The sequence below is a fragment of the Cryptomeria japonica genome, chromosome 6 (assembly GCF_030272615.1).
Source record: "Cryptomeria japonica chromosome 6, Sugi_1.0, whole genome shotgun sequence".
NCBI classification, from domain to species: domain Eukaryota; kingdom Viridiplantae; phylum Streptophyta; class Pinopsida; order Cupressales; family Cupressaceae; genus Cryptomeria; species Cryptomeria japonica.
The window spans coordinates 320,556,459-320,581,618 of NC_081410.1; positions in this window are offsets into that span (position 1 = coordinate 320,556,459).

The window sequence follows — 25,160 nt, forward strand, 5'->3', positions numbered from 1 at the left end:
GTGGTGATATAATAGGAACACTCATTGAAGGAATGAATGAAGAAGTTGGATTGAATGAAGGAAGAGGTTTGATTGAAGAAGAGGGATTGCCCCCATGACTGGTGATCATAGGAGGAATGTCTTGTATTGAAGTAGTCATTATGTTTGATGTAAAAGTAGGTATACTAGCAACAGGAGTCATCAAAGGAATAGAATGATTGTTTTGAGTAGGAGGTTGTGTATAACCTAGGGTTTCAGCACAACTTTTCATAGGCATCACATTTGAATCCACAATGTGTGCAATACCATGCAAAATATCAATTCCATTCTTATCACTTTGAAGCATATGTTTTAGACCCTCAATTAAAGGAAGAGCTTGACTATCAGGGTATTCTTGAGACATCCATTGTCGAAAATCGTCAAATTGGTTATCCAATTTTGAAAGTTGTTCTACAGAAACCTCATGGAGAGCTTCTTCATCATTAAGAGGATTAGAGGAATTACCCATGTCCTCGTTAAAAAGACCATTCAAATTAGGTTCCATCTCCTCGGTAATTACACCTTGGAAAGACTTAATTCTAAGGCTTCGTCTAACAGGAATAGTGTAAGTAGGGCTTATTGTTGTAAAACTCATGCACTAAAGAAAGAGAGAAGATTTTGAATTTTAGAAGTAGAAAATTTCAGTAAAACCAGCCAATCTTCCAGATTTAAGCTGTTAAATACAATCAGGACAATCTCCCGAAATTTCAGAAAAAATGTCTGGGACCGTGGCGCTCAGGGTGCACACGGTCCTCGCAACTTTTTTCGAAATTTGCAGGGATGAAAGTTATGATGATTTTACAGCTAACCTGAAAAAATTGAGTGATTCTACAATCTGTAGATAGGCCAAATTAAAGTTGCAATCTCAAAATTGAACCCTACCAAGATTGTCAAAAAATGCAAAATTTGAATTTTGAAAAACAGAGGGAAACTGAAATTTTGAATTTTATGATTTTAGAGGGAATACCAAAAGCAATGCAAGTTTTGAAATTTGAAAGTTGACTCAATTTCACGCAAAATTCAATTTTGAAAGCAGAAATCAAAGTTGTTGTAATTAAGCACTTAATTTCAAAAGTCACAAATTGCAAAAATTTGAATGAATCACTGAAATTTCGAATGAATGATAACACACTTTTCAGATTTAGGACTGTAGGAAACACAATTTTGACCTGAATTTTAGTTTCAACAATTTTTGAATGATTAGAAGCCTTAATCCAAGCAACCACAAGACCAACTTTGACTGTAATTTTGAAGGTGTTAAAATTGATAAAATTAGCCAAAATTCTGGATTTTAGCAGGAAAATTCAATAAGATCTCGCTCCCGAAATTTCAGAAAAAATGTTGGGGACGATGGCGCTCGGAGTGCACACGGTCCTCGCAACTTTTTTCCAAATTTTCAGGGATGAAAGATATTGTGATTTTATTGCGAAATCCAAAGTTACAGCTGATTTGGAGATCTTTTGATCAGTGAAATTGTCGGACAAAGGTTGAATCAAGAGGGTTTCAAAAATTAGGGTTTTGACACTTAACCACTTAATTTTCAAAATTAAAGCACAAATATGAATTGATAATTGGTAATAGAAGGGCAGATCTGAAACAAGCATTAACAATTAAACATTTCACAAGTTTAATTACTTAAAAAGAAAATTTAGGGTTTTTATGCAATTAACCTCTAAAATTTTGCAAAAGATCAAACATGGAAATGTAATCAAGGAATCCAATTTTCAGATCTAACTATGAATAATCAGAAAGGATGTTCACGTCAGGTTCACCAAAATGTAAATCGGAAAATCGCGATCGAACCCTAGTTGCACTCCCCTCTTCCAACTCCAAGGAGAGAGAAGGGAGATTCACTAGGGTTGATGGTTTTCACTTAGGGGAGAGACTTTACATTCAAAAGAGGGGTTGAAACCCACAAGATCCAATCCCACACAATGCAAGATTGGATGCTAAATGAGTTTCAAGGGTTAAGAAAGCAAGGCTACCCTCTTTTGTAAAGAATGTTGATAGAAGAATTGAACTAAGCATGCATAGAAAGTGACAAAGATTCGCTTATAAACTGAGATAGGGATATAGGATGAAGCTGCGGACCTGGAGTTAGCAGTAAAATGTCGATACGGCACTATCCTACAAATTTGAGCAAAAGTTGTTGGGACGATGGCACCCGAGCACCACGGTCCTCCAAAAATTCTGCGAAACGAAGGGGGATTTGTTCGTCTCTGCACAAGGATTCTAGATCTTCAATTTCAGCCGCGTACCTGCAACCTACACATAGAAAAGCGAAGACAATTGGGGGGTTAGGGATGAGGGGTTTGCCTTTAGGTCAAACCCCGGTTTTGGAATTAACCAAGAAATGAGAAATGTTGTAAATGTAATGTAAAACAAGTACTAATACCTTGTTGTAAGGATGTTTGTATCCTTATGTGCGAAGGTATAGATGTTGTTGTTTGTTGTATGTTGTATGTTGTATGTAGCATGTAGTATGTGATCTCCTCTTCAATGGTTGAATCCTTGTCTTGAATGCAACACTTAGCCATGAATGGAGACTTAGAATGATCAATTGCTTGAAAGAATGCTTGAATGCTTGAATGCTTGAGTATAGTTTCCACGCTTTTTCCATCATCATATCGAATGAAAGAGGAAAATGTAGTTTATATACTTGTCAATTAGGGTTAATAGACTGATTTTCCTGACCTTAGGCCGACCAGGAAAGATAATTTTCCAATTTGCAAACATAAAGACCCGAAGTCCAAAAGAGACCGGGCCCAAAATAGGACCCAAGGACCAGGGTGCTGGGTGCCATGGTCCTGGGGACCAGGGCGCTGGGCACTCTGGTCCCACCTCCCGGGACAGCAGGGTGCAAAGGAGGTTCAGGCCAGGGTGCAAGAAAATGCAGTTTTCAGTGTCATAATCAGGTTTCGGGGTCTCCATTCAGGTTGCGTGTTGCATCGCCATCGTGAAGACCGAAATGCAGTCGAAATTGCAAGTGTCGCAATTTTAGGACACTACACCCTCAAAAGGGGAGGCAACTACTTACAGAGGCTAGGGGGATTTTGTTTCTCGGATGGGACCTTAGTGCTTCTTTTATCTTTGACATTTTATTGCATTCAGAACACAAGGAATTCAAATTGGATATACAAGGTGTAAATGAGGTATTTATTGGTTCAATATTTGATCAGGATGAGGAATCTTTGAGGTTATGGGCTCTGTACCCTCCCCACAAGAGATCAAAGATCATTGATGTTGACAAGGTCTCTGGCCATATGATGAAACTAAAAGTTGATGAAATTGATCCAATTGTTTCTGCTGATATCGGAGTGGATATTTCAAAATTCAATAAAGCATAGATGGTTAGAATAGTGATTGAGAGGAACCAGTACAAGGCATTGTATGAAGAAACACTAAGGAGAAGTGGGCAACAGGTGCCAATGGTTCTTACTCCGGATAGCTCTCAATGGAAGAAAAAATGTGAGGAGTTGCAACAAGAAAATAAAAGGATATTAAAACAGATGCTAAGTGTGAGGGAAGATATTGTTGGTGTATTACTAACTAAAAGATTTGAGGTTTTACAAGGCTTTCTGAAATAATTTTGGATAGTGTTTCAAAAGAACATGGACAATGTAGTTTCACACAACAAAATTTCAAACAGATTGGGAACAAGGTTGCATGATAAAACAATGGCCAAAGCTGAAATAGAAGAAATTGAAAAAATAAAGAGGTTGCTGGCTAAACACAATAAGTTTGATGAACAATTACAATTTGAATATGATGAATGCAAAGACACTGTTCAGCATGGTTTCCCACAGTTAACTAATCAAAAGGGTGACTAAAGGATAAAGATGTATGGATCTCAAAATGTTGTAGTATTCTCAATGTCGCCCTTGATATTGCCCAAATTGATGGAATTGAATTGAAAGAGACTGTGAAACAGATGGAAAACTTTGTCACACTGGAAGTCATTGTCAGGGATATTATCCATGATGTAGACACATATAAGTCAAAGAAGTACTTGGAGCATATCCAAAACTATGACAAGATGTTGGGAGACCAAACTAGATGTCTAAGTTGGAGCCCAGAGTCGTGTTTTTCTATGTTTTTATAATATATTCATATTGTAAAGATATTTTTTAGGAAGTTAGTTTTTAGTTTCTTTTTGTTAGTTTTAGTTTTAATGAAAGGATATGCCCTTTCACTTTCAAACTAAATCATCATCTATAAAAGGAGGATCTTTTAGAACAAGTGGGGGAGATACCTCAAATTTTATGATCTTATGAAGACAATTTTATACAACACTTATGTAGTTTGTTTTCTGGAAATATCAAAGTTGATGGATGATACATATTGAAATCAACTGGTGTGATTATCTATTTTCAATATAAATTTCAAGTGTTCTTCATTTTGAATGGTATATGGTTTCAATTGATTGATTAGTTCCATGTGATAAATCTATTTTATTAGATTGTGTCAATGTGCTATCTTATGCTATTATGATTGAGACTAATTTCGAGTTTGAGAATCAGTTTGAAAGGTTGGTTGGCAAGTTTCAAATTGTCTTATTGGTCTTTTAGAGCAGAATTAAAATTCAATAAGACTAACTACATTTTATATTTTAGTTATAATCCATATAGATGCTTTTAATGTGATGGTATTGTTTTGAAAACAAGTTATTAAAACTGTCTCCATGGTTATACATAGGATCTTTCAATTTGAAATAGTATGAAATCGGTAAGGGATGAAATCAGTAATGTTAACTTCTTTACTTATATATTAATAAAAATATTTATTATCGACCAAAAAAAAAACAATTGAGCATCATAAGCATTACTTTTGTAAATTGATAAACAATAAATACATATGTATCATGAGCATCATAAGAATCACATATGTATTATCATATATGTAATTGAGCATCATAGGCATCACATATGTATCATCATAAACATGTAATCTATCACATATGTATCATAAATCACCATCCATCACATAGCTAATAGACAGTCTACATTCCATAAATAAACACAAAGCTCAAAAAATGTCAAATGTATCATCATAAACATGTAATCCATCACATATGTATTTTAAATCACCATCCATCACATAGCTAATAAACAGTCCAAATTCCATAAATAAACACAAAGTTCAAAAAATATCATACATTTCATTGATCTTCTTCTTCATCCAACTCATCATCATGACCATCATGATCATCATCACCATCATCATCATCACCATCATCATCATCATCATCATCGTCGTCGTCGTCGTTGTCATCGTCATCGTCGTCATTGTTGTCATCATCGTCATTGTCGTTATCATCATCGTCATCGTCATCATCATCGTCATTATCATCATCATCATCATCATCTTCATCATCATCATCGTCGTCATCATCATCGTCATCGTCATCGCCATCGTCATCGTCATCATCATCATCATCGTCATCGTCATCATCATCATCATCGTCATCATCATCATTATCATCACCATGACCATCATGATCATCATCAGCAATAGCAACATCATCATCATCTACATCATCTTCTACTTTTTCGGTATCTTCTTCTTCCATCTCATTATACTTTATCGACCTTCCTCTTGGATCATGTCTAACAACAAATGACCAACCTGGTTTATGTGGAACCTCTGAGTAAAATACCTGTTCACATTGGCTTGGAAGAACATAGGGCTCATCCCCAACTGGCTCAAATGACCTTGTATTAACCATTGTAAATCCATTATCATGTTCAATAACAATTCTATCAGGATCATTTTTATTCAGTCATAGCCTATACCATTTGACGATGAACAAAAATAATTTGAAGGAATTAAAGTCACACTCAAGTATATCATTCAAAATGCCATAGTATCGATTTTGAGACTCTTGAGGATGTATGGTGTTTCTAGATGAAATATTGGTCACCTGAAATACTATAGTTATCCCAGAATCACAAGTTTTCCTCGTGTCATCCAAATTTTTTATGTGAAATTTATGACCATTGCAGCACATAGCCTTGTGTTGTTTGACCTACAATATGTCTAACATGTTAAAATTATTGCATCGTGAGTTGATAAACATATGAGTGATTAATAAAATTATACATACCTATTTATCTCTTAAACCATATACTAAATCAATTTCCCTTTGCATAACATTGGAACCTCCATTATGATGAGCTTCTTTAACTAATGAAGCCACACCTTCCCATGTTAATGTGCAACCAGAATGTTGACATCATTCAATCCATATAGTCATCCAATCAAGATTGTTTTCAATATACAAATGTAGTGCATCCCACTCCTGACCAACTGTACAAATAATTAATAGACAACTTAGAACCGATTTATTTAGAAGATTAAGAATTAATTAACTACAATAACATCTTATAATTACCTCTCACTTTCCTCAATCTACCTTTCCCCATCAAGTATTCCCCTTCGAATTGTTAATGGGGTTGGGATCCCAAATGCGATCTACATGGATGTCTGTTGCAAACTTAGGAAGATATTCAACAATATACACCATAGTCCGATATACCATATATCCCTCCACCATATAACCCTTAGGATGTGCCTTTATTGAATCAAAGCCTTCAAAAATTTCAACTGCCTCTCAACCATCCACATTGACCTAGTGTGTACAGGTCCACACAATTCAATCTCCTCAACTTGGTGTATGAGGTAGTGTTCTTGTGCATTGAAAAAAATTGAAGGTAGACACTTTTGCATTTCACACATTAAATGAGGAAATTGTCTCTTCCAATATTTTATATCTTCTTTGTGGATTTCTTTAGATGACAACCACCTAGAAGAGATTCAAGACACAAAATAATATAAATGAGACTTTACAAAATAATATACAATATATTACATAACAAGTAAAACAAATCGCAAATATATTATCTATACAACAAATTGAACAAAGATCACTACTTACCTCATGTGTTTCCCAAGATCATATATGACTTGCTTGACATTATTGTCAAATTTGTCTGGGAGAGATAGAGGTAGAACGTACTACAACAATCATCAAATGATCTTTTCATTGTTTTCTAACATAATACAATGAAAAGTACATGTGTAGTATACAAATATTTAGTAAATACACAAGAACATGAATTACCTTAATGAAGGTATGCCAATCATGTGTTTTCATCCCTGGCCCAAATTCACTTTTCTTTGATATGAGATTGTTTATGTTCACTACAAATAGAAAAATACAAATTCCAAACATAAACCATTAGATGGAATGACATTACCTTGACGATTAATTCTATTATATTCCAAATTCCATAGGCAAGGTGTCATTCTTCGTGGCTTTGATGTAGTCTCTTCTTTCCCATTGAAAATATGTTTTTCAGTATTTTGATACTTATGATTTATGTGGAGGAAGTACCTATACTCATCAAACACCTACTTTCGTAAACTTTTTGAATGACGGGATTTCATATTTGGACCACAAACTGGACATGCAAATTTTCCCTTTGTTTAAAGACCTACAAGATAATGTATAATTGGAATAAATATGTTAATTTTTATAATTATAATTATAATGCACAACTTGAACACTGTAACATACCACAAAAATGTGTTAGCCTTGGGGCATCATATATTGTCCATACAAGCATTGCATGGAATTGAAATTGTCTTTGTCCTATTGGTCTAGAGACGTCATACATAGTGACACCATTCCATAACTCCAGTAATTTGTTGATAAGAGGCTCAATATACACATTCATATCTTTAACTTGGTACTTACCTAGTTGAATGAACAAAAACATTACATAATTATTATGACCATTTTACTGCAATATTTATAATTAAATGTAGATGACTATTAAATGATAAAATACCTAGAACAATCATCACCAACATTATGTGCTCCCTAACACAGCTGAAGTGGTAGCTGACACTTATGCGGGTAAGGAAACACAAAAGATGGAGGATCAACCTGAGGAAGGGGAGATCCCTGGCTCCCAAGAAGAAAAGACTGACTCTTCACCGCTCATGACAATTTCTGAAATGCAAGAAGCCCAAAAATGTGCAATACTGGGTATGAACCTTTCAGATTCAGACCAAAATTCAAAAACTATAAACAGTGATTTAAATGGTTCCAAAATCCCTAACTGGGGTAATGAAGAGGAAATTTCTAGAATCCTCAATAACTCAGAAGCAGCTCTAGAGAAAGAAGTTGACTGGAAAATACCAAAATACAGGAATAAGAAAGGAACCACTCCCTCAGCTTCTCAACTAAGGAAATCCAATAGAATAGCTCAAGTTGATGTTGGGTATATCTCCTCTTCCCCAGGTCGACCCTCTAACCATAAAGTTAGAGACAAGGAGGCCAATAAGAACATTGCAGATGGGACCTAGAAGACTCTTAAGGAGTTAGGAATCGGTAAGTAACTATGAAGATTATCTCTTAGAATATTAGGGGACTTAATCATCCTCATAAACATGATATCATTAGGAATATGATAAGGGATAGTAAACCTGATGTTTTTCTTATTCAAGAGACCAAAATGAGTAGAGAAAAAGTTGAATCTTTGAAGTTTTTCAAAAATGGTAATATTAGTGGTGGTAGTTCGGAAGGTGCTTCAGGAGGCATAGCTACCATTTAGAACCTTAATAGTATCAAAGGCCATGTTCTTATTCAAGAAAAAAAATTTCTCTTGCATTAGATTTGAGCATTTAAAAGATGGAACTTCATGGGTCCTCACTAACATTTATGTTCCCAATACCTTGAAAGCTAGAAATTCCTTCTGGAAAAAACTTACAGATTTTAGGGATAGCTTCAAAAATCTTAGCTGGCTGGTCATGGGAGATTTTAATACTCCTTTGAGAGAGGAGGAAAAATTTGGAGGAAGCCCCTCTCAGTTGGAAAGTAGACTGACCCTAATGGACTTTATTAACACTCAGGCTCTCAACGATGTGGAGATATAGGGTTGTAATTACACATGGACTAATAGGAGAACTAGTAATGATCTTATCCAAGTTTGCCTTGATAGGACTCTCATCTCAAATGACTAGTACAGACATTATTTATGTTCTATGTCTACCCACATCCAGGTTGGGTCAGATCATTTTCCTATCACCTTCATTGCTGACCCTATTAATAGAAGGAGACACTTTCCTTTCAGATTTGAAAAAACGTGGACTCATCACCCAGATATCACCCGTAATATTCAGAAATGGTGGAGTATCTAAGTTGAGGGAACTACTATGTACAGAGTTGTAAAGAAACTTAAAAGTGTAAAGGACAACATAAGACTCTAGAATAAATCTAGCTTTGGGAATATCTTTGAGGCTAAAGGTAAAGTTCAAGATGACCTTAAAAAAATACAGGCCCAAATTCAGAAGGATGGTTTTAGTATTGTGTCCATTACTGATGAAAATGAGACTCTTAAAAAATACTATGAAATCATTGCTAAAGAGGAAACTTTATGGAAGCAGAGATCAAGATGTATATGGCTAAAGGAAGGAGATAGGAATACAAGATGTTTTCATATGTCGACTATCAAGCATAAAGTGGCTAATACGATAACCAAACTTATTGTGGATAATGGGGAGTTGGTCAAGGAGGAAGAAATAAGGAATGAAGCTAAAAGGTACTTTTTGGATCTTCTTAGGAGGGATCATGGTTTGGATGTTGATGCTCAATCTTCTTTCCTTCAAAATATTCCCTATCTCATTGATGAACAGATGAATGTTTCCCTTTCTTCCATTCCTTCGATCTTGGAAATCAAAAATGTTGTTTTTTCCTTTGATGGTAACAAAGCTCCCGGTCCAGACGGTTTCCCAATGTTCTTTTTCCAAGATTTCTGGGACATAGTCAAGAAAGATGTCTCCAATGGGGTCAAGGAATTTTTCGGGGCTAGAAGACTTTTGAAAGAAATCAATGGTACTTTCATTGCTCTCATTCCCAAAATCCAAGGTGAAAACTCTATGGACAAGTTTAGACCAATCAGTTTATGCAACTCTTTTTATAAGATTATTTCCAAGGTTCTTACCACCAGAATTCTGATTGTCCTTCCTTCTTTGATTAATCATCAGCAAAATGGCTTTGTCCCTGGTAGACAAATTCTTGACTCCATTATAATTGTCCATGAGAATATTCATTCTCTTGTTAGGGCTAAGAAGTAGGGTCTCATCCTTAAGCTTGATCTCTCCAAGGCCTACGACTGGGTTGACTGGCCTTTTCTTATGAAGGTTCTTATGGCTTATGGTTTTTCCTCTAAATGTGTTGACCTTTTCAGCCAGCTTATTACTTCAGCCTCTTTTGTTGTTCTTGTTAATGATTCCCCTTCCCCCTTCTTCCAAGCTTCTAGAGGTCTAAGGCAAGGGGATTCCATTTCCCCTATCCTCTTCATCATTATGGCAGAATGTTTTGGTAGGTCCATGGAAAATATGGTTATGCACGGATCTTTTAAGGGAATCCAACCTTCTTATGTTGACCTCATTTTCTCCCATCAACAATTTTTGGATGATACTATTATTATGGGGGAATCAATTGTCTCTAAAGCTAGAACCCTGAAGAATAATCTTTGTAAGTTTGCCTCAACTTCTGGTCAGCTCATTAATTGGGTCAAAAGTGAAGTTTTTTTCATCAATACTCCAGAGAGAAGACAACAAAGAATTAGCAGAATCCTAGAATATAGGATTGTTGATCTTCCTGTGACCTATCTTGGCCTCCCCATGGGCATTGCACCTCCTGATCCTTTTTGGAGCTCATTAGTGGATAAATTTCATAAAAAATTAGCTAGTTGGAAAGGAGCCCTTTTGAGTCAAGCTAGAAAGCTTAAACTTATAAAAGCTTGTCTTCAAAGCATACCGATCTATGCCCTAAGCCTTTTCAGAATTCCAGTTAAGTATGCTGATGCAATTGAGAAAATTCAAAGAAAATTTCTATGTTCAGGGGTTGAGGACAAGAAAAGAATGTCTCTTGTGGCTTGGGATCAGGTATGCAGACTGAAAAGTAAAGGAGGTTTGGGCCTTAGAAGAATCTGGACCTTAAATGAAGCTCTCTTGTCCAAGCAAGTCTAGAGAATGTTCCATTCAGATACTGAGTGGTGTAAAATCTGGCAAAGTAAGTACTCTCTGCTATCCTCTTCTCTTTCTTTTTTTATCAATTCGAAAATCAGTATTAATAGGTCCCATATATGGAATGATGCCTGTAAGTGCAAAGAAAGCATTGTTGAAGGAGTTATATGGAAAGCTGGAAATGGTAAGAGAGTTAAATTCTGGGAAGACCCCTAGATTTTTGATAAACCCTTGACTAATTTCCCTGAATGGGCCCCTCATGTTCCCTCTTGTATTAGAATTTTTGGCACCTTAGTTGAAGGGTATTGGTCTGGCTATAAATGGCAAAACATTGAAAGTATCCACCCAAGCGTCATAAAGCTCAAGATCCACCTATCTTTGGTCTGGTTGAACAAAGAGGAAGAGTCCCTCATTTGGAAATATGAACCCAAAGGTATCATTATTGTTTCTTCAATGTATGGTGTTCTCTCCTCCACCCCTCCTGATAATCCTTTCTGGTCTAAAGCTTGGATTAAGAGCCTGACCCCCAAAATCAACTTTTTCTATTGGACTATTCTTCAAAATAAAATCTTGACCCTAGATAACCTCAAGGGTAGAGGTTTTGCCTTTCCTAATAGATGTGCTATGTGTCTTAAGGAGGAAGAGTCAGTGGACCACCTAGCCATCCACTGTTCCTTTTCTACCTCAGTTTGGGATATATTTCTTAAAAGTTTTAGCATTGATTGGGTGTTTCCTAAAACTATCAGTGAGTTGTTCTACTCCTGGAATATCCATTGGTCTAACTCCTTTTCTAGATCTTTGTGGTAGATATCACTTCCTCACATTTTGTGGGGATTATGCAAAGAAAGAAACAATCATATCTTCAAGGACACATCCCTCAATCAAAATATTATGTTCCAGAAAATAAAATGGGCAATTGTGGAGAATATTGGGATCATTGGGGGTCTTTGTTTTTTGACCAACCCCTTGGAATCTAACATTTTAAGTTCCTGGAATTTGAAGAATGCTGATAGCCCTAATCCCAAGAAAAACAAAAGACTTGAAGCAAGATGGCAAACTCCCCCTCATAGTTAGTTCAAAGTCAATTTTGATGGTGCTACAAAAGGTAATCCAGGCCCTGCGGGTTGTGGAGCTATTCTTAGATATGATAAAGGAATATGCAAGGAAATGATTGTTGTCCCAATAGGGATTCAAACAAACCACAAAGAAGAAGCAATGGCAGCTCTCCAAGGAATTATCCTTGCTAAAAGATGGAATTTCCCCTTCATATGGATTGAAGGGGATTCAAACAACATCATTAAATGTCTCAAGGGGACCTCTAAGCCCTCATGGTATATCAATAATATTATAAAAGCTGCTAGAGACCTTATTAGCACTTTTGAAAAAAGTTACATATCTCATATCTATTGTGAGGCCAATGGGTCTACTGACTGGGCAGCCAACGCGGTGGTCAATAAAGATGAAATGATTACGTGGACGGGAGAACAAGGACTCCTTGAGGATGTCAAACTAATAATTTTTAATGACCGATATAGTAGCACTCCAAAGATATTTGATGGAAAAAACAATAATGAAATAGACTAAATGGAGTACTCCAAGTTATTATAATATTGTCAGCACCATTTATTATAATACTCATTCTATCACTTCCCACGCTTTCTGGGTAAATTTGGTAGCTCCAAGAAACTTTCTGTCTAAAACTCTCTGCAAGTTTCATTTTTCTGCTCTGAACAGCGAAAACATGGGCGGAAACAGACGTTGATATGAACCTAGTAGTTGCAAGGAATGGAAGAAGAAGGAGGAGGTCTAGAATATTTTGCAGAAGGGTGGGTTTTCTAAATTTATGGAGAGACTCCACGCACGGGATGGCACGGTCACCAGTTTCTTCTACAAAAACTAGAAAAAGGGCACTTTGAAAATGGAAGGCCAGTCTATTATCATAGATGAAGATCTTATCGCCCAAGCCATGGGTCTCCAAAGGTAAGGAAGCAACTTCTATAGAGACAGAAAAGTGAGTAAGGAGGCCATTCATAGACATCCTAAAATTGACAAGGAGAAAAAATGCCTGGTGAGCTAAGTAAAACTTACTATCCCCCTAGGGCTTTTGTTAAACCTTGGCGGGAGGTCCTCTTTGTTATAATGCGCTATATTACATTGGATGGTAGATTTACTAAAGTATATGGCTACCATTTTGTTTTGCTGAATCATTTAAGGCATGATGAGAAGGTTAACTTTCCTTATTTCCTGTTATGCTCTATGAATACCACCATTAAGGCCTATAAAGAGAACCAAATGGGGGACATTGCCATGCATCAAGGCTTAATGGTTCTTATTTACGACCATCTCAAGGCTAATCAGATTGCCTGCCCACAGCCCTCTATTGAGTCTAAGGAGGATGGGTCAGACTCTATTTTTTCTATGGATGAGGGTTCCGATAGTGACCAAATGAGTGACTCTGAGGAGAGTTTGGATGACTCGGAAATTGAAATTGGCAAGAAGAGGAAATATATGAAAACTAGACCTTCTTCCTCAAAGGGCAAAAACCCTAAAGGCAAAATCCTGCAGATTAGCTCGGAGGAGGAGGAGGAGGTCTTTGAAGACTCAAAGAACGAGAAACCCTAGGGTTCTCTAAAAAAGAAAACTAAAGTCCATACTCATACTAGAAACCAGCATAAGAGAAAGGTGGAGAATGTGAAGGAGCTAGAGGCTCATAAGAAGGAAAAGATTTTGGTAGCTGAACAAAACCTGGAGAAGGTGATCACTGGAGAGGTTCATAGGGTTGACGACACAGGTACTATTGGTGACACTCCAAAAAAGGAACAGAACAACTTCAGTAAGACTAATATTCCCTCGAACCCTCCTCCTGAGGGTATGAAAGGCTTTATGGACACCATGGAGTGGTTAATAACTAGTTACAAGAAAGCTATGGATGACAACAAGAAGCTCAACCACAGAATTCAGATTCTAGAAACTATCAATACTAGGGAAGGGAAGACTATGGTTGATTATATTGAGGACCTGAAAAATACTATTGCAAAAGCTGAAAATATAAGAGACTCCTCCAACCCCAGATCTGAGAAAATAGAGAAAGACCTGCTAGAGAGGAAAACTCTTGCTGATGCTATGGATCAAACTATATCAAGCACTATTAGTAAAGTCAACAAAATTGAGGATTGCCTCAAGAGTATTGCAGAGCAAAGTTTAGACATCTTGAAGGTTTCTACTGGCAATACTAAAACTCTCATCAGCAAATTGGATGAGGAGAAGGATACCCAGGATATTGACCCTGACACTAAAGGCATGAGAGATGCTCAAGGACCCAGAACTAGAACCAGAGGTAAAAAGAAAGAAAAGAAGCCTAATAAGGATCTGGATGATCTCAAAGCTGTTGCGGCCACCTATGACTAGTTGGTGAAAAAGGTGGAGGACCTTCTGAAGACTATGACTATGTAGTGCCTTCCTATTTTCTTTGATGTTTCTTTCCTTTGCTATCTTTTCGGTATGCTGGCTTTATTGCCAATCATTTTGTAAGTGATTTTTATGCTCTGGACTCTTTGATGACTTATCTTAATTTCCTATGTTAAAGGTTTTGGGTCTTGAAAACCTGATTTTCTTAATTAATCAGAACATTATGTGCTCCCTCTTTAATGACATCCATGGAGAAATGTTATTTTTGATAACAAAAACTACTCACACCGAGTAAACAGATCTCATCTCTCCAAATGGATTGACATCATCCACTGCCAATGAAAGCTTGAGATTACGAGGTTCTTATTTAAAGTGTGGCCACTTTTCCTCTATCTCCATAAATATTGAACCATCCAAAGACATTCAAATAATATCATCTCGACTTCTATTGCATGCATGGTAATCCATAAATTGTGCCAAGCTAGTGCACCTGAATAATCGTTACATATGTGGAATAACGGGAATATAATGAAGAACCTTGTGAGGCACCTTTTTTGTTATTTGATCTATTTGATATCTATTGATATGACATTCAGGGCATTCTATTGCAAATTCATGTTGTTTATGATATATAATATGATCATTGGGACAAGCATCTATTGCTTGATACTCCATTCCAATATCTTTCAAAATGGAAGATAATTCTCGGTATGAGTGAGGTAGAATATTTGATGATGGTAACAAAAACTCACCTATCAATCTATAGAATATTAATTTGTTAATATAAAAAAATATTAATGCTACATGATTCACCCTTTATTAACTATAATGACATATTCGACATACCTTAACATACGTGAGATTGTTATGTTGGATAAACCATTCATAACCTTGAAGTTCACCAATAGCAATACAACAGAGAGAAGAGTTATTTGGGAGCCTTCATAAAGGGTCTCATATGCCTTCTCAAGTATAGGTAAATCATGAACAACATCAAAGTCATCTTGATCATCATGATCGGATGCGCCAGTACTAAATGTGTCATGGATCAATGTATTTATACCATCATCTTCAATTGTGTTTTTTGGCACATGATCATCATCTTCCATGGGATCATTATCTTCAGCTTCAATATTCACACCTCCATGTTCCTCCACTTTGAAAAATATATTCTTCGGGTTGTGTTGGTCCATATCATGTTCCCTGGGGAGCTTGACCTATATAAAAATGATCAACATAAATAAACCATGATCATGACCTCATCATGAAGTGATTTCTTATGTATATAAATTGTTAAAATGATATATTGAATAGCTTACCAATGAATGATAATCATATCCCCCTTCAATGTGACCATGTTGCCTACAATGTTTCTTAGTTGTTTTGATTAGAAGTCTTCTAGTCTTTAAGCCCTTACAAATTTTGCAAGGACAATAAAATTTTCCATCACCTTTTCTTTTCAAGTTAGACCACAATCTAGCAATTGTCTCCTTATTTTGTTCTTTGCTGATATTTTCTAACATGGTCTTTCTTCACATGCAAAAAAGTTGGGTTATCGGAACTTCGGTGCGTAACCTTCACAAACTACGCAAAAGGATATCGCAAGTAGGGAAGTATTCTTAGAACTAGTTATATAGAATTTGAAATGTTACTTAAACTTAGACTCTCTTAAATTATGAAGACTATTTTATCTAGATAGTTTTCTTGGCTAAAAAAGAAGCTTGATTTTGGCAAGTTGATGAAAATATTTGAGTTTTAAAAAAAGAGAAACCTTTTTATTGTGTCATCTAATAGAATCAACTTAGGAATGATGAATTTATGAAGAAGTCAACATGAAACCAACTTCATATGAAAGAGATTGAATTGACTATTAGAATCCAAAATATGAAGAAACTCGAGTAGTTACATTAAGAGTTATAATCAATTCTTTTGTTGCAACCCTGTCAACAATGGTTTTATGAAAGTTTTGACAAAAACCATTAGAAATTTCTTTATAATCCATGGATGACCTTCAAACCTGTCTTGAATTAAATATAACTCTTCATTCTACAACCTCAAATAGGTTATTAGGGGTTGGATTCAATCCAAATCTTATTATGAAAAACATCTAAAGCAACAAAAAATCATGACTATTAAAACCAATAGTTAAAAGTATTAAACAAAATATCAATTTTCTCATTGAATCTTCATCAAAAACATTTTCCAATACATACTTTATAGAAATACACTTCCATCCTATTTATCCAACAAAAAATTACATGTAAGTTTTACTTTCAAATTGATAAACAACCCTGTAACTGTCACAACTCTGCAGAATTAAGTGATAGTCAGAGGCTTTATTTGATCTAGCCTTACAAGAATTTCCTCCAACTCTATCACACACACTTAATTTGAATAAATGATGTATTTTATAGCCTCTCATGGTTCTATAACTATTCCAACTTCCCCTAAAACCGAAATGTATAATTCGACAATATTTTATGCATTGTTGCATTACAACTTTTTAGTGACACCTTCACAACTTTTGCCTTTTGACATGAATGACCACTAAACATTACTTAGATACTTTGAACACCTTGGAATGGACTCAAAAAAACATATTAAACCTTTATTACCCTTCCATGGGTACATTTACATTATTTGAACAATCAGGACCTGAATAGGACTATTTGACAACTTTTGACAAAATGGCACAGTTAGCCTTACACATTGATTTCAAGCTTGACAAGCTTATTCATTTCTCATTACTCATGATGAGTATGTAGCTTCTTAATCTTAGTACCATTTATTTCTCCATTTTCTTTAAGCAACAAGAGAGTATGGATGTCTTTAAGTATGGATGTCTAGAAGTGGAAGAGAAATGGAAGAAGTCCATTACAACTCCACAAGTCTGCAAATTAAACCATCGATGTAGCCTACCCCAAAGAAAGCACCCTAGCAAAGCCAAAGGTCATCGAGAAGTGATTAACTGTCGCTAAAAGGGGATAGGAGTTATCCCGATACCTAATAGACACATCATGAGGATATGCACCAATTGAGTCATTACTAAAGTATCATCGGTGTGACTTTCGCTATCGGAACATGTGAATTGTTGTCTTGCCGATAGCCAATAAGGCTATCGGTAAGACTTACACCAATAGGGAGAGAAGCCTTAGTCATTGGTACAACTTAAAGATATCAGAGTGTAACATTTAAAGCTATCTCGATGCTTGCTGGAAACAACAAAGCAGGAGATTCATCAAGGAAAAAGTAACTATCGACAGAGACTATTCAAGGTTATGTCGATACCCGATGGAGGGCTAGGGAAGACACACGCCGATAAAAAACAAAATGACTTAAGGAATGAAATATTGTTGATGGCACCAAGGGAGTAATTCAACGAGAAAGTATATGCCTATGAGCCATTACAGATACAATTCAAAACTAAAACCAAAGCATCTTGTATTTAATGTGTGCAATTGAAGAGATTGATGGCTCACACGAGGCAAATTAAGAACCAAATGCAGGTTGCGTCTTAGTAAAAAACACACAAGGTGAGAATTATTGCTCACAATTTATCATGCATCATGGAGGCTATAAGTTCATCAAGAAGAAAGAGGAGTGCTAAGGGCTCCGATTCCACGTCTAAAAAATCCAAAATCATGGAAGTTCCTCTTGCATGGAAATTGAATCAAGATATTGTTGATCAATTGCAGTCCCTAGGCCCAAAATCAAGGAGTTCAAAACAATATTTGCCCAGAAAAGACAAACTTGAGGACATTTTTAAAGGGGTTGGAGATGTGTGGACAAAGGTGAGAAGTTATGAACTTTTCTTGTTTCATTTTCTGAGAAAGGACAGAGAAGTGCCAATTCGTAACGTGTGGATAACCAACTTAGGTAAACTAGTTGTTCCAAATGTTTTCATAAATATCAAATTGATGGAAGTCTTGGTCAAAAATTACAATTTTGTGAAGAGATGCATTTAGTTTCCAAATGGAAAAGTGTTTATCAGATTTAGCCATGGCACCATAGATGAATTTTTTAGCTTAGACCCTAACCCTGATGTACCCTTGTCATTCGAAGAACTAGAGGAGGAATTTATTAAAATGGATACTACTTATAAAGGGTGGAACTTAACTTTCCACATGGTTCAAAAGGGAATTCTAACTGAAGAGGATGGTCCCCCATTCAACATGGACATTTTCAGACACTACTTACAGTACACCTATATGTCATGCAGACAAGTTGGAGGTATAGAGGTCCCTGATGTAGCTAATATTGGGTCGTTGGTGTTAGCAGCAAATTTACAGATGTATGAGCCAAGACCCTTTGATTAGGCTACTTATGTTGTAGAAAAATTACATGAAGGTTTCTTGAACCTTGGAGATAATAGGGAACCCACTTTAATGCATTTGATTTTATTTTATGGAAGATTTAGGGGTATGTGGCCAATGAATTTAAAATTGAACATGGTGGACAAAGCAGGTAAAGAACAACCAGTACAGATGTGGACATCAGTTTAGGATTCACGATATGTGAAATCAAACTAAATTAAGTTTGAAGAGATAATAGTAGAGCTATTATACCAAATGTATGGTGTCCCGTGTGAAGGATCTATTTCCACATAAGTTAAAATATTTCTTAGACATGTTGTTTTTGATGAAAGAGGTATTGTAAATCACATCTGGGGTGATTCGTTTGTTCACAGGGATTTTACTTGCTTCAGGATTTAAGGTTTCGAAGGAACCCCATATCTGTTGCCAAAACTTGTACTAGACAAAATTTCTTATCTGGAGATTGTGAGACAATTAAATGTTTTGAATGCCAAAAATTTTGGAGGTATGCATAAGCAAACTTTCCTACCTAGGACTCTTAGTTTTGGGGATTTTACCATTGTATCAACAAAGGCTTATGAAGCCATTGATAGGAAACTGATTAAAGAATACAATTTGTTCAAATATGCTGCTAGGGTCAATTATGACCCTGAGGGATATATTCATAATTGCAAAAAAAGTCAAAATCTGGGAGATTACATTCATGTTTACTTGGAAGCAGAGGACATGTTTAGAAACATGGAGGAGGAAGAGACCCAGACAACCATTGATGAATAAAACAAGAAATTGGAAGAAAAGAAAAAGAGATTGCAAGAAATGGAAACTAAAAAAGAAGAGAGTGAAGGCGACTCCAAATAAGTTGAGGTGGTATCTAGGCATCAAGCACCAGACATAAAAGAAGAGCCAGACTTGCAAGAGAAAATTGTTGCCAGGCTGAACATCCATAGTGATGCAAGATACGATGAGTATTCTTCCTTTGTGTCTAGTAATGTTTTTATTAAGTCAAAATTATTTAAATCCTTTTTATATAATTTCAAAGGGAAAAAACTGAGAGACTCTATCCCAACATCTAACCCTTGAAAAAGAATCAGAACTGTTGGAGAAACTAAAGGAAGAAATCAGTTTTGAATTGACCACTATAACCCTTCAAAGGGGAAGACAACTTCTTAGTGAAGCAGGCATCGTCATCTTTCCAGGATGGGACATGAGTGCATCATTTATTTTGTATAGCATTTTACATTCTAAGAATAAGGATTTTAAATTAGATATTTAGGGGGTAAATGATGTGTATGTCGGCTCTAAATTTGACCAGAATGAAGAGGCTTTTCTTTTATGGGCTCTTTACCCTCCAAATAAGAGGCCAAAAATCATTGATGTGGATAAACCTTTGGTCACATGATGAAATTGAAAGTTGGTGAAGTAGGTCCCATTGTTACTGTTGATATGGGTATTGATATTTCAAAATTTAATAAAGAACAATTGGTCAAAGTGATCAAAGAAAGAGTTCAGTACAAGGGATTATATGAAGAATTGCTGAAAAGAGGAGGACAACCTGTGCCACAAATCCATGATGGGTCTCAGTGGAAAAATAAAATCTGAGGAAGTACAATTGGAAAATAAAAAGTCAAAAAGGCAAATGCAGAGTGTGAGGGCTAACACAACCTCTATTTTATTGACTAAGAGATTTGAAAAATTGCAGGGTTTCCTTGAAAAATTTTGGGTTGTTTATCAAAAGAATATGGATAATGCAATATCTCACAACCGGATTTATAACAAACTAGGAACTCTGTTGCATGATAAGACAATGGCTAATACAGATGCTAAAGTCATTAAAGGAATACAGAAGCTATTGAAAAAGCATGAAGACCTTGACACAAAATTGCAAAAAGAATTTAATGAATGTAAGGAAATAGTACAGCATGGTTTTCCATAAATTGAAGATCAGAATGGATAGTTTAAGGATAAGGATGAATGGATTGTGGAGTGCCAAAGTCTTCTCAGTACTTCCCTTAACATTTCCCAGTCTGATGTAATTGACATGACAGACACAATCGAGCAGATGGAAAACTTCATCACTTTGGAGATTGTGGTCAGAGATATTATCTATGATGCAGATACCTACAAATCAAAGGGATATTTTGTTGGCATTTTGGCACTAATTTGTCATTGATGTCAACCGGTGAAGATGAAAAGGAAGAGTGTTAAGGTGTGCAACCGGTACTAGATGCCATATTGGTCTACATGTGAAGAACTTGACCAGTGAAGGAGCTAGAAGGCCATGTCTTGATTGGAGTAATGTCATGTGAAGCTGAGGTGGCAAGTAGGTTGTAGATGGAAAAGTTTCAATCACTGGGTTGATGAAATTGATATTTGTCATTAATGAAGGAACTGCATATCTAGGGATCATAATAGACTGATTGCAGCTTGAGGAAGAAGGAATGTAAGAGTAAGATCAGGGGAGTAGTTGACGTCTGGATTGAAAATAGAAGATTGGATTGAAAGATCACCTCGAGAAGGAAACAATAGGAGCATTAATGGCAATCTATAAAATGCAAATCTAAAATGAAGGATCACATTTCCCATATTTGAAAAAGCACAAAAATGATGGTGAAGAACATCTGGACATCAAGGAGATCAGATCTTGCATATCTGATTGGATTTAATTTGCCTCGAGGATGGTGTAGAAACCCTAACCGCCCGGATTTTGAATTTTCCTTTTGGTGGGAACCTATTCAATAAGAAAAGGGTATAATGGACTAAAAAAAGATTGATACTGGTGTGATGTAGAGTGTTGAACCAAAGTGCAATGAGAAGAAGGAAGTGAGGAGGAGGAAACTGGAGGAGAGTTTTTTATCAAGTTACAGTACGAGGTAGTAGACAGACTGGTGAGTGGGATGTATCGGTAGTTTCTCAATAGAGCGGTTGTGCTAAATCAGTGAGGTGTGAAAGTGCAGGCAGCATCTTGGAGTGACACTATGTGTGGAGACACGGTGAGTTAATTGACTCAAGTGTTGCAAAACTCATTTGCAGAAAGAAGCCTTAATTTCATGTAATCAGTATTTCAATATACATTGCCAAGTCTGAGCTTGGTGCAGGGGTTGGTGCTCCTTGGGTTGGTGTCCAAAAATTTGTGTAAATCTGTGTTTTACCTATGAGGTTGGATTGGAGCAGTAGACTTCAACAACTTTTCTCATTGAGGTTTTTCTCATATTGAGTTTTCGTTGTAAATTTGGTGTTGTGGCTTGACTGTGAGTGCATGGGCTCTTTTGCTTTCTTTCTTACATTACTTGTCTGACAGTTTATAAGATTATAGCATAAGATTGACATTATTAAGATTCTTCAAAGAAAGTAATATATCTAGGAACCACTGATTCACCCCCCCTCTCAGTGGTATTATGTATTCATCATATTTGAAGCACATTCAAAAGTGCGATCAGATGCTTGGAGATTAGCCATAGATATCAAAATATGTTTAAAGATGTGACTTTGTATTTTATAGTTTTAGTTTGTTAGGGCAGTTTTTAGGTAGTTAGTTTCTAGTCAGTTTTTTGTTAATTTTAGTTTAATGAAAGGGTATGCCCTTTCATTTTTCAAACCAAATCCTCATTTATATGTGGAGGAGTTTTTAGGATGGACAGATATCACAAGTTTATAGTTTTTTTTTAATGCATTTTCTTATGAACTCGTTGTCTAGAAGTACCAAGTTGATGGAGGGTATGCACTGAAATCAACTGGTTTAAGTATTTATTTTCAATATAAAGATTCAAGTGTTTCTCATTCATGATGGTATCTATCTTTTCAATGGATTGATCAGTTCTTTGGATAAATATTTTTACATAGATTGTTTCATTGTGCAATCTTATGTTGTTGTAATTAAGATTAATTTTTAGTTTGAATATCAGTTTGAAGGATTGGTTGGCAAACTTTGAATTGTCTTGTTGGTCTTTCAAAGTAAAGTTAAATTCAGTAAGACTAACTGGATGTCACATTTTAATTGCAATTCATATGGAAGCCTTTGAGATGATGCTCTTGTTACATTAACAAGTTATTAAAACTATCTCAAGTTAAATGTAGGATTTTTCATTTGAAATGATATGAAACCAGTAAGGAATCAAGGCACTGGTCTTTTATTGATTTTATATATTTGAATCAAGTATTTCCAAAGAAAGTTTCATTAAGGAATCATATTTCTAATTCATACAATCACTACTTTATAAACATTCATTTACAAGCAAGCAGATGGAAAACACTCATTTACAAGCAAGCAAGCAGATTGATTCTGGTATAGTAAATAGGGTTTACTTATTTTTTAATTTTTATACAATACTTTTAGCCTTTATCTAACATAGTCGATAATTGGAAGACTTTTCAATAACTAGGGATGGAAAACATTCATTTACAAGCAAGCAAGCATATTGATTCCGGTATAGTAAATAGGGTTTACTTATTTTTTAATTTTTATACAATACTTTTAGCCTTTATCTAACATAATCGATAATTGGAAGACTTCTCAATAACTAGGAACTACTAGGAACTGCAGCATTAGGAAAGTAAAGAAAAATATATAAATGAGAACATACCGGTAGGATGACAATCTCAAACTTATGAGACACACACTCTGAAATGAACTTGTTTGCAACCAACTTTACATGATTCAAACACACAACCTGCAACTCCATAGGAATTTAACAACATGCAAAAATCTAAAGGAATTTTGCCATCTCCAATATTTTTATACCCTCCAAACGAGTTAATTCCATCCTTCGTTTTCACCTACTAGACAACCCAATTTGTAGAGGCAACGGCAAAAGAAGCAAAGGAAACGTCGAACCTGATTTGAAGAGGCAAAGATAGAGGAAGAGGCAAAAGAAACAAAGGAATTGGCAGAGGTAGAGGAAGTCGAGAGTTAATTCAATTCGTCATGCATAGTTTTCAAATGAACCCATGCTTTTTTTTTTAACAATGCCTCTGGTTGTCGGAAAACATCATCAGCATTTCGACGTTATCAGCCATTTTTTTAAAAATCACATTTGATCACAAAAAGCCTTGTCCATTAGAAACCTCTGTCAAAATTTGAGGCCAAATATATTAGTGTATGAATATTCACATCCAAGTGGATGAGATGGTCTCAGTTTTTTATCTCAGATTTGCAAAAACATTGAAGAGGATCCCTCAAGGTATCAAACCATCTAATGATATGGCTTTATTGGTATACCTTGGTGCCTTTGGTAAAAAGATGAGCTACAACCTTAGAAATGAGAGCCCAGAAAGCTTGTATGAAGCTTATTTGATAGCCCAAAACATTGAGAAGGTTTCTAATTTTGGAATGAGAAGGAAGTTAAAGCCTGATAGGAGAGATTGGTGTGCAAGCAAACAACATAGTTACAAAGTTAGAGATGATTTCCATCTTGTTGTCCCTTCATGTATAACTTTCCAAAATGTCAATCAGCAAGTTTTACACAGTGTTGCCCCTAAGCCTAGAGCTAATATAATGATTTTTGAAGAAGCAAGTGTGGCTCAAGCAATGTCTATACCTCAAGAGCCCACCCCAAGTTACACCTATGAGCAGCTCAGTTATGTGTATGCACCTAAGAATGACAGTCTACATCAGTATGAGCCTATTGTCCCAAACCTAGTGATGTGCATAAATCCATATCAGGCTAAGCCTTGTGTTTCTCATCAGCAGTATGAAGGTTCTACGGATCTAATGGTGTATAACCAAGCTTTTGTTAGCAATAACACAAAGATGGATACAAGAAATGAAGACATAGTAGTGGTAGAGATTCAGGGGCAGCCTTGTGATGGTTTTGGTCTCAGAGAAATGCCTTTTGGCATGACTGTAAACAACCCAATACCTCAGTTAGAAAGTAAACAAGAAAGGCATAGCACTAATTATGTGCATACAAGTATTAAAACCCATGTAAGTTATGACCCCCATGCTTATGCTTATGATAATGCAGCTTGCTCTTATTATTGGAATCATGTGGCCTATTGTCCTAATGCTCAAAATGAGGATTATAAATCAGATTTGAACTCAGTTGCAACATTTGAGAATGGAGCAGACCTGGGCAATGTTGGTGACTATGAATATGAGCTAAATGAGGAGAATGAAGCCTCGTGTTCAAGTTGCACCTACTAAAATGATGATGTTGATAATGAGTTTATTACTTAAACTCATGATGTGGTCCAACAGTATGATGTCAATGAAATGCAAAGGCCAAGCACACCTAAAATAAATGAGGTGACATTTAATAATCAGCAAATGGACATGGTATATACAACTGAGAATATGTTGTATGGTGATACCATAGACACAAATTAGCATGTGTTTTGCAATGACATGTTTGAGATCAACTCCCATGTGATATCAAACCCACTATATGA